At 43.7% G+C, this 11,753-nt stretch overlaps 1 long non-coding RNA gene across 1 annotated transcript in view; it reads left to right on the forward strand.

Moving 5' to 3' along the window:
- The window catches only part of LOC144134763 (uncharacterized), a 59,835-nt gene extending 50,563 nt beyond the window's left edge, over positions 1–9,272 (forward strand). The window contains exons 2-3 of the long non-coding RNA XR_013315246.1: positions 5,932–5,946; positions 9,211–9,272. This is a non-coding gene — a long non-coding RNA (uncharacterized LOC144134763). The remainder of the gene's footprint in view (positions 1–5,931; positions 5,947–9,210) is intronic.
- The last annotated feature ends 2,481 nt before the right edge of the window (positions 9,273–11,753 follow it).

The raw sequence follows: 11,753 nt of genomic DNA on the forward strand, positions 1-11,753 counted from the left end.
AATGAAGATAAAAGAAAGGAATAAAGGTATATCTCTCAGAAAAACAGTGATAAGACTTGAATGGCTCAATATATTGTTTCGTGCCGTCGGATGCCGCACTCTCATCTGAACAATGCAACATAGCCTTTGATCGGCTCCAATGCAAGGTGATAAGTGGCAAGACACGTGCTCTACATCCGATACCGCAGAACTGTTTGCGCCGTTTCTAATTTGAGTGTCAGGCTTCCTGTGCTCGTTCACGTACAACGTTCACGCGCAAACCGAGCACGACACGCTTCATGAGTGGTGTGTTGACAAAAGTGAGCATTTATCCATGAACTACGCATTTGCTGCACATTACTGTCAAGGACGGCAATGCGAAGGTTGAATGCGATGTGTGTCGCGAGAAGACCATAACATTGGCTTTTCTGCAGCGCTTGCTGCGCACCTGTCCGGGTCTGCGGTTTTGAAAAGTTTAAATAATGATTGAGATGCAGCATGGGTATATTACTTTTATGCGTACACGTTCCAAATAGCATAGCTCAATGGTGAAGTAGATAACAAGTACAATTAGCAGTTCGTTGTAACAAGTGTTCCAAATGTGCCCACCGTCCAGTCCTTGCGTTCAACCAGAGGGCCCATTCCTTCACTAAATTTTTCAGCCAAGAAATGTATACACAATTTGCAGCTTTTGCTATCAAGCCGCCTACGTAAGCATCTATTTGTACGCAAACACAGATAAATCCAAAAACAAAACCTAATATAGCGCCTGATGCTTCGAACTGGTGCTTCGCTGCGTTGATTTGCATTTGGGAGGCTTGATCCTTGGAAAGCCAGAAAGAGGAGTTCGTCACGCATTGCGTACATGTGCTGGGGATGCTACGGGCTGACGATCTAGTAGAGACGTTTGGAAAAAGAAAGGAAAAGCAGGATGACACACAAGAGCCTGCATCCTGTGATTGTTCTGTCAGAAATTAGGACACCATGGCTGAACGCATGATATATTATTAGAGAGTAATTACAAACCTGAATAGGAGCATGAGTCATAAATACGCGCTTGAAAATAAGAATGCTAGGAAGAACAGAAAGTGCAGTGAAGACATAGCCGGTGAGACGAAAAAAAAAAGAGGAAATAGTTCCAATGTGTAGGACTGCTGGTCATGCGAATACAGTGACCACGTTGTCTTAGAGGCTGCGACAGTTCGTGTTGCTCTTGTGATCTGTTTTTAAACTTTACATCCGAATTCGGCACTCTTGGCATTTTATGTATGCTAATATGAGTTTCCATAGTAATTCTGTCTTCTCAACCTCTATGATTTAGTTATCACCCCCCCCCCCCACCCCCCTTTTATATCGTTTGCGTCATTATTTTTTCCTCTATCTGAATTTCTTAGTTATTCTGGTAGTTTAGTTTCTGTGAAGTACTTCATTGAAAAATTATATTAAGGTCTGACATCCCGTGAAACTGTTTTATGCATGCGCCAAAATAGGAGCACCCGGACGTTTAGTCACGGAACCGCTAAAGGAGTATTCTTTTATCGGAGTAGTTAAGAACCCATAGTGTCGTCCTCAAAATCGGAAGGTCACGTTGCAGTCAGGACAGTACAGCTGCTGAAGGAATGACCCAAGTACATTACATTACTATTTCCAGTGAATGGAGTGCGTTGTGCAAAGACAGGAAGCAATTTATTCTTAAACTAATTAATGATCCCGCGACCTTCTCATTTGTCGTTTTAGGCCTCTAAATCGGGTGCGCTTATAAGTTTATCACTGGCGATTTGCCATTATTTTGTATTATTTCGTTTCATTTGAAATAGTATCTGATGTTACAATGGCGCCTGATTACTTTCAGTAAATTGTGTATATCATGTAACTCCTCGAAGTATCGCGAAACCACTGAAAGTGGCACTAGGTCGAAAACAAAAATAAATTGGTCAGGGGGGTAAATCCCAGAAATAACCGTTTGTGAAAATTCGCCATAAAGTAAAGCACAATAATTTGTTTTAAACAAACATTGTATACACCAACTAAGGGCATATATTCCTCAAACCACAGCCAAAACAGAGGCTCGTTTTGAAGAAAAGGATCAACGTTGTCCACCTGTAGTAAAACACAAAGACGAAAAGCTTGCAGGACTGGTAAAGGCATGCGGAATATGTCAAAGAACGCGAAATAACTGTGCGCCCAGACGGTTACTAAAATGAACAGCTGATTCACGTCAGCCTTACTAAAAATTACGACGCTGAAAAATCTCGTCGCTTCTGTAATGGTTTTCGCACCAACAGCGTGAAATTGCAAAACAGCCGTCACTTAGCATTTGCTTGCCTTTTATCTCTTCCTCTTTCACAGACACGGTTAAGAAAGTTTTTTAACTTCATCTAAGTGAGAAAATATATGATGTCAGAGTAAGTCTTGAATACCGATGATATTTCGTGTAATCCTTAGATTTTAGAGCGACACCCGACGCAACGCTAACGAAGTGCAGCTGTCAGATAAGGTAAGCTCCCATTTTCTTCAGAGGTGGTGGCACCCAAGGGGCTATAGCAGAGAAAAAGTAATTAGATTTGTGGTAAAAAACCGTTTATTGGAAGAACGTATAAATGCAAACAGGAAAGAACCCGCCGGCGGCGAGAGCATCCAGCTCGTTGGTCGGGCTCCAACATCAGAATACCGTTGCTTTCGGCCGATTTAAGTGCAATGATTGCGTCAAACTTTGCAGATAAGCTTTCTACGCCAGCGATAAACATCTCGCACATCCTGGACACCCCTGCGCGTGATCCTTACGTTTCGAGTGCACTCCCGTCATGTCTGACGTCGCATACATAGCGATAAGAAGAAGGACGTTCTGGCGGGCTAGTTGTTTCTGGGAGAATGCCGTGAAACAATATTACGACGACTAGCTCCAAAGAGCGAGGTTGCCGTAAAGAGCGATCACGAGAGAATGCATGTCTAGGAATCTCGACTTCTGCTGTGTGAGCTGTAGATAAGAAAGGCGCGTGTTCTCAACGGCGATAAGGCGAAGAGCCGTGCATAAGGATGAACGAGTGAATATGTGTGCATTTGATTCACTAAGTCGAATCGAAGCATTGAAAGTCTACGGTCGCTCTCATATAACCTAAATCCAGAACATGACTTAGCGGCACTAACTTCCATCTTTTCATGTAGACGAGGTGATCACAGAATTTATTTTCTAATTTGCACGACTACCTCCAGCTTCTGTTGTTGATGCCTTCTAGAATTTCACTGCCTGCCTCATGTCGATATTCGGAAGTTCCACAGGAGAGGAAGTAAAAGACGAATTCTGCATTGCAATAGCTTAGACTGCTGTTCAGCTATGTGTCATATCACGAAGGCAACAACATCAACAACTAGTGCTGCTGGACATAACCCGCTTTGCACTAACGTTGTTTTCATCAGATGTGCAGTTAATTGGAGAAACCTTTGTGCTAAAGAAGAACATACTTCTACACAAGATGTCAGAAGTCACCCTTGATTCTGAAAAAGTAACAGGGAAGGGCTTATCCCACTACACATCGTTTTTGTGTAAAACATATTTGTTCCTAACATTTTTTCGGCGAGGTTCACCGTAAAGAGCTCACCAAATGCAGACTACGGCCGCTTCAGTCCTTGCAGATATTTCATCTAGTACGACCCAGATTCATTCCCGTTGACTTTCAGTGCGATCGAAGTGACTCTGTTCTAAATATTAATGCCTGTGTCTGGTGAAGTCAGGTACGGTGGGACGGTGCGCAGCGGATTGGTGCCCGGGCTGCTACAGGCAAGCAATCCACGCCTCGTGGAGAGTGTTTTCAGAAATTTTTAGCAATGAGTTTTTCAGGGCATAGAGAGCATGCGATGCCTCCATTGAATTTCTGTTATTTTTGTCCCTTCTCACCCAACGGCGGTGAGCAGGTTTTAGAAATGTGTCAAGACAGCTGATCAAGGCTTAGCAGTTCTTAATTAATGGGAGTTCATTAAATAATGTAAACGGAGCCCGACCATGTGAAGTACTGGCAGTTGCGCTTTCTTGTCCTTTCTGATTTTTCGTCCCGTGATATATTAGTAAGTAAAAGCTTTACACAAGCTTGATGTCAAATTTGTCGGGAAGTCGTTTCACATAAAGGGGTAATTACTCATTGGCATCCACCCATGCGCAGCCATACGCCTGCAGCTTTCTCAAAATTTTCGCAGTTGAATAAAAATTTGTCCCGGTCTGGGGCTCAAATCTTGGACCACCGCTTCATCGGAGCAGTCGCCCTACCAACAGAGCTAACCGGGACGGCAAGCTTACGGTAGGGCGAGAGCGAATTCATCAATAACTCGAAGATATTAATGAATGCGCTGTCGCCCTCAAGCAAGCCTCATATAGAAGAAGTTAAATCCAAGAGAGGAAATTTTCGGACCAGTTTTTTTCATGACACAAAAATTACCAGCGCAACAGACGGGACAAGAAGAGAGACAAAGACACGAGCGCTGAGCAACGCGTAGAAGTAAGTAGACACAAGAGAGGAATAAGCTGGGCTAGTTGGTTCATGAAATAAGTATTACTAGCGCAGCTAGCCCAGTTAGTTGTTCTCTTGGATCTAGTTTTTTTCTACTTCGGGCTCAGCGCGCATTTCTCTGTCTCTCTTCTTGTCTCATCTGTTCCGCTGCAACATGTTTTGTCTTGAACCAACTAGCCCGGCTAATTTTTTTCTTTGCTCATCAGACATGTGCGCAGAACTTGTTGGCATCTGAATCGCCATGGTACTAAAATTAGCAACTGGCTACGAAAAGAATGGGCTAGAAATAATGAACCGAAAACCAAAGCTATCATTTTTCGGGTCAAGTCTAGGATAGTTCCGCAAAACACACGGCTCACTGTCAATAACATTGCAATTGAAGCAGTACCGAAATGCAAAAAATTGCGTGTATAGTTTGCAAACACCTTGTCTTGGAATACCAACGTGGATAAAAGTCGTTCTTAAATTACGAATCATAATAGGCGTTTTTGTCGTCGTAGTGGTGACCTTCTTAACGTATTCAGATTTCCCCTGTGCAATTCTGTTTTTATGTTTTATGTGAACTATTGCTTGGGCCTGTAGCACATTGAGCGGCAAGTTAAATCTTTGTCGGACCCAACGTAAGGCAATTCGATTATAACCCGGTCTCTAAGTCGCTTTGAGACGTTAAACCCTATAAACCAACCAATAACCCGGTCTCTCTATGATCATCCCCCAGCACTCTCGCTCAATAGCCGGGACTTTTGAGTGTCGTTGATTCATGCGGTTACCAGCTATCTAAATATTTTGTTCGTGAAAAACGGCAGCAAAATACTTTTTTGCATTCTCAGTGGTATAGCAATCACAGAGCCTACGGGCTAGATACGTGGAAGCAATGATACTGAAAGTACAAGCTTATCGCATTATTACGCAACACTATTTCTGAAAAAATTTATACCAGCTTTTATTAACATTTTTCTAGGTCAAAATGTTGATATCATTAATCTTAATTTTAGAGACCTAACTCAACTTCTCCTCTCTTTGTGATAGACAATAATATTTTATAATGTCCTGCTTTAATTCAATGTTTCACTTGATGTGCAACTGAGCATGCACATGTTTGCCTGTGATTTTTTTTATTTTTCAACTTCTCAAGAAACGATGTTTCAAAAAACATTGTGATCTTTATAAGATAACGAGACTCTAATTATATTCACCTTAGCTGCCCGTTGCGAAATACTGTCTGGTTCATGCTCCTTATCGTATTCCGTGAGCTTGTTCAAGTGTAGAGTGGACGCCAATCTATTGCCTACTTGCTGGATAATTGTTTTTTGCATTTCATTTCATTTTTTCTTTTTTACACATGTATGAATAAAGCATATTTGAAAACTACAATCGTTTTTCCTACCTCTGTTTCCCATGTCACTCGCCCCTGGTCCGTGTTAGTGCTGATTGCCTTTGGAGCAAGCAGTAAAGCAAGAAGGCAGTGTTTTTCGCAGGCGATTACAGATTACCCAGAAAAGTGTTTTGATATTCCTAAGTTACATGTACGATTTTACTCTCAAAAGTACGCACTGTTTAGAATGAAAGTAGTAGGGCAATTATTACGCGATAACGTATAAAGCCCGTTCGGTGGAAAAGCCGTGGGTGTCGTAGTAAGTGTAGTGCGCACCGCGCGTCGGAAATGTTCGGGGGCTGCGTAAAAATCCAGGCACACTCAATGAATAAAATTTGCAAGGGCTTAGCTCGGCTATGCCAGGATATACGTAGCGTGAGCTACGCTGACCCGCAGAGCGCCAATTGCCGCTGAGCAGCAATATCGCTCTCCGCATGCGCAGCACGGTTCTCCAGGAGCCACACCAAACTGCTCAACCTCGGCCAGTGTAGCTCACGCTGCAAATAAAAAAACGCGCTCTGGGCCGGAAACCGAAACAGAGCCTTTGGTGTTCGAGACGGGGCACTTGCGCTTCTCCACGAAACCTTTTTTTTCATGCATGGTATCGATTACAGGCGTTTATATGCAGGAAAAAGCTATAAACACTTTTTAGAAATTAATCAATTGGTAGCAGAGGAAGGTAACTAGAAACGCAACACCACACAACAACATACGTCTTATCACAACTTCTAAAGCGGTGGCATACAAATGGCTGTGGCTTAACTGTTGCTAAGCATCAATATACAAGCGAAAGCTTCGCGCGCTTCGCATTCCAGACCATCTCCAGTGAAGCAGCTCGCCGGGCGATATGCGTTGGGTGGTCAATCGTGGCTTTTCGGCGATAGCTCAAAGCCTCCCTCTCCCGTGGAACGCTCAGAGAAGAGGGTACGGCCTCACTCTCTTGCGTGGACAAGCTCGCACTGACTAGGCTAGCGCGGCAATCCTCTTAGCCAGGCTCGCGGTTAGTCACGTGCTCAGGCGGCGACCCACCTGCGGAGAGCGCATGTGCCAAGATGGCGGCGGCGTTGCCAATGCTACGAACACTTTCTGTATCCTTTTGTGTCTTGTCTACGTAGCCACATTATCGACATTTTTCAGCAGACAGTTTTTCGCCGCTGGCCCTAACCACGGCAGATAACCATCTCTGTCGCCTTCAGTGAATATACTACTCCTTTTTTATTTAATATTTGCTTATGTACATGTATATTTGTTTATTTCCCATACTTTCCAGGCACTTAATCATCACAGAAAGGAGTGGTAGATCACTCACACACAAAATGGTGTACAAGAAAAACCAGTTTACAATACGGCGGTTAATACAGTAGTCTTGCAGTTTGTAGCAATGCAGATGGCACTAATGAGGGTGTAGGATGATCTTATTTCGGATTTTTTCCCACAACAAAATTATAGTGATACATTTTAGTTATGGAGCGTGGTACACCAACATTAAACATGTCATCAGAACATGATGAGATATAAGAACGGCCAAGAAACAGATGATTAGTTAAGAGCAGATTATGGTAATACATTCTCTGAGAAAGACAGCCAAAACTATGAGCTGTACTAAGGTCTCTTTACGTGCGGAAATGCGAAAACTGTGTGCAACCCGCCACTTGCGCTATCTGCTGTGTCAGCGCCGTACAATGGGGGGGGGGGTTCAGTCGGTGCCGCATGATGGCACTACGACTGCGTGCGAAGCACAGAGGAAACTTGCCGGAAACGCAGCAAATTTGTTATTCTCTGGATTGTGACATCTGTACTTACCATGCACATATTAATTTTGGTAGGTCTCAGTACAGGTCACGAGGATACCTTTTTAGAAATGTGCGTTCACTGCACCCGCCTTTATTCAACTTTAAACGTCGAAGTGTCGTGGCGAAATGGCGAAATGTTCTAATGATTCCGCCGATTATTAGAACAATCACGATTTTCGAATATTCTTGCAGTTTAACTTCAGGACCGTGTTTCCAAACTCAGTGGCTTCTTCGAATTTAAGTGAGCACCCCTCTATACTAGGCTTTATGCAGAGAGTTTGTGCATCTGTGAGGTTTTTGATAGATTCAATATTCTAACGAGTATCTATATTCTGTTCCGCGCAATAGATTATACAGCGATTCTAAAGCAATGCTCTTCCCGTCGCCATTGTATCGTTCTCCGCACTGTGGCCTCATGGGTCATGATTTGTTAAAACCAGTGTGCAAGATGCCGCTTCCTCCTTGCAATAAAACGTTTTTCTATACATTGCATACCTAAGCTCCATAGGCAGAATATTTTTGTGCCTGTGTTAAGTGTGTTCTTTGCAATGTACTGGAAATCATTCAACACCGTTTCTATAAACCCCAAAAATGCGATTTTGTTTTGGGATCTGCTGCATATGACGCTAAAGACGAACTTCGTTTTATATGTCTACAGTGTATGCATGTTACATTGTGGCCACTTAACCTGATTACGAGCTTTATGACACGTTTTTTTTCGTTGAACTTCCCAGCCTATGGATAGCACGCATGTGTTATCCATGCGTCACGCATAACACAACGCTGAACCCATAAGCCATTTCAGCCGCATGGTGCTCCAACTCCGGGAGATAAATGACGAAGGACTTTCTACCGGACTGGTTTCCGCTGTTGATACGTTGTCTACTGTTGACGGCCTTTTAGCGGTGTTGTCATATGTCAAGGTCGTGGAGTGCAGCCACTACTTGAGGTATTTGTAAATAACTTGAATACAGCCCATACTGTAGATATATAACCTCGTATAGTATATACATTGTGAAAAAGAGTGTCCTAGCGGAATGTGAACGTTCCCTTATCGCACACCGGTGGCGCTGGCTCGGTGACTACCTAGACCTAGGTTTTTTTATTATTTTTTAAGGTACCATACAAGTGCGGACACTTTAGGGCACAGCCTGCGTCAACAACTTGCGTCCACGCCACACTCGCGGACAACTTCTATCCACGCCAATCATGTGGCAAGAAGCCCTCTCGCCTTAAACCATTCACTGCCCAAAGAAAGGTCCGGCCGCCTTAGGGTGTTTTTAAAGCAGCAGTTCTGGCGCAGCGGAAAATAGTAAGCTCGTCAGTTTCAGAATAAGCTGAACTCCACCCTTGCTACCCTCTTAAAAGAGTCAGCTCAAAATAATAATAATAAAACGGCATACTTAATAAACTAGGGCAGAAAGCAACGTAGCAGTTTTCTCGGACCGCACTGATTCTTCCCCTGTCGCCGGCCCGGATGTACACTGTGAAACATAAATTCATTCATTCATTCATTCATTCATTCATTCATTCATTCATTCACATTTTAGCATTCCTGCAGATGGAGGAAGAAGTCGAGGTAAAAGCTGAATGCAAGCAGCTTGAGGAGCCCTCCGCCCCAGTACAAGCAACAGCAGTGGAAGGGGTACACAGACTTTCTTGAGTACTTTCACAGGGTGACTGATCATTATGTGTGCAATGCAATGCATATAAAAACCTTCATAACACAAAGATGAAACTGACATGATTAGTTTAAAAAAGAAAATGATACCTCAGCTTAAAATGTACAGCAAGTGCTTCAACATACTGATTTGGAGCAATATTTTATGAAAAAAATCGAATTCTAACTGAGTTAGTTGTGAATTTCTATGCCTCTATTGTGAAAACTACTTAGAAGTTTTGGTAGGTGACACTAAAGCATCCGATTACTATAGTTAGTTCGGGACCTGGGAACCTTCTTCACATCTGTATGACGATTTAGTGTTAGTGGTGCAAACTGCTGAAAGTTTGCTATTTCAGTCTGGCAATATCTCCGAGAACTTAAATAATAAGTTTCAATAACTTTTGATTTTATATTTGATGAGTTTTAGCCAAATATATGTTTTAAAATAGGTTGAATGTTTCCTTTATACGGCCGGTTTTCAGTAATACGGAGCATTTTTTTAAAACAAAAGAAGTTCGTTAACAATGGATTCCATTGTTGAACCCCATACCAAATTGCAATATTGTATGTGACAGGCAAATAATGCATTATAAATTGAAAGCTTTACTGACGCAGGAAAAGTGCATCTATTCCTGCTAAACAGGCCTACAATAAACTAACTTTTTGAGAAACGAATTTAAATGGACTGTCCCACAATAGAAGACATGAAAAATACACACCAAGCATCTTAATAGCATAAAAAATTTCAATCTGTGGCGAGTTAAATGTTGCGTTGTGGTCTCTTGGAGTAGTGTACATCAATTAAACTACTCTTACAACAACATGAAATAGAGTTGAGGTTTGTACTTGCTGTAAGGTTTGCATGATTAGGGGCTGCAGCTCGAAACAAGCAGCTCCTAAATTTCGCTAAGCAGTCACAATTGAAGCAGAACGACAAAAGTTTTTAATTAGAGAGTGATTTACTTTCGAAAGCACAATTAGGATCAAAATGCAAAAACGTTGGAGTCTCTTTTTCAGTAGCCTAAGAAAGTGAATTCTTCTCCCTTGTCACGGATCTCTCCGGAGAACGCTCGGACCGAAAGAATGGACTAGGCGACGGGTGTACCCACACAAACGCACATTTAATACACCCTACGTGACACACACACTAGAACACAAAACTAACACGAAACACAAATACTATAAATACACACGACCCGGGCACACTGCTACTAGCGTCTACTACTAGTGTTCTACTATTAGCGGTCGGCGTTCGTGCTCACGGTTGGTTCGGTGTGGCTGCGGCGTTGTATGAATCCCCTGGCCGGCGTCGGTCGAGGCGGCGTTTGCCGTGCTTGGGCTGGCGTAGCTGGCGTCGTTCGACGTGCTCAGGCTGGCTTCGTTGGCTGCGTCGTTCAAGCTCCAGGTCCAAGCGCCCGTGGAGGTGATGCCGGTGTTGTTGGCGTGGGTGGCAACAGGGCTGGAGACACCCCTGGCCGTAGCAGGTGGTAGCGTCCTGTGTTGACTCCCCGGAACGGGCTCAGGCACGGCTGGAAGTCCACGATGCGTTGCCGTAGAACGCGAGCTCACCGGAGCAATAGCCGGCGTCGCTCTCTTCCAGCCAAAGTGTCCCTGAGCCGCCGGAGCCTCCGCTTCTCTGCTGTTGCCCCCCCTCCCGTGCCTCGCTCTCACTCGCCCTTTTATAGCCTCGGTATTAGTCCACGTAAGCCTTGTCGTCGTCTTCTCTTCACCAATCATCTCTGTCCACCTCACCGAATGATTCTCCACCAATCATCTCTCTCCACCTCAACGAATGGTTCTTCTTCCTCTTCTTTATTCTTCGGTTGATTTGGGTCGTCTTCTTCACACCCTTTTCCTTTGAAATTTAATTTAGGCTCCTTAATATAGGTGACAAGGGCCCCCTCTCTCAAGAGTTTTTCCATGAAAAACTGCTCACGTCACCCTCATCTCCAAGCCATCCAGCTAACCGGCTATCTTCTGAGCGATTCTGAACCTAGCACACACCACACCGCAGAGGTACAGCACACACAAAACGCACACCACTAACACAGCCCACCAAACTGCGTTTTCAGAACACTAACATACCACTGCCGCCGTCCGTACAGAGCCCTTAATAAACATGTTCATGTCCATGTCCATGTCCAAAACACGCTCCCTTGTATGATCACATAACACCAACAATAGCAACAACAACAACAAGGTAAATCCCAGCGACACATTAACACAGCCACAACATGATATATCCCAGAGACACCCAGAGCTGACCAGTTAGCTCTATCTCTATACAAGTCTAATTTGTGACATATGACCTCAATTTGGCTTGGCCCATCCCAAAACGACTCTTCCTTGATTTGGAGTAGAGCTGTAATCCTCTGTCTGCATTCAAATTGGGCTTCTCAAGTACCTCATCCCCTCCTGCGTTTTTCTTCCCACTGAACGTG

Source organism: Amblyomma americanum, chromosome 5 (assembly GCF_052857255.1).
Source record: "Amblyomma americanum isolate KBUSLIRL-KWMA chromosome 5, ASM5285725v1, whole genome shotgun sequence".
Taxonomy (NCBI): domain Eukaryota; kingdom Metazoa; phylum Arthropoda; class Arachnida; order Ixodida; family Ixodidae; genus Amblyomma; species Amblyomma americanum.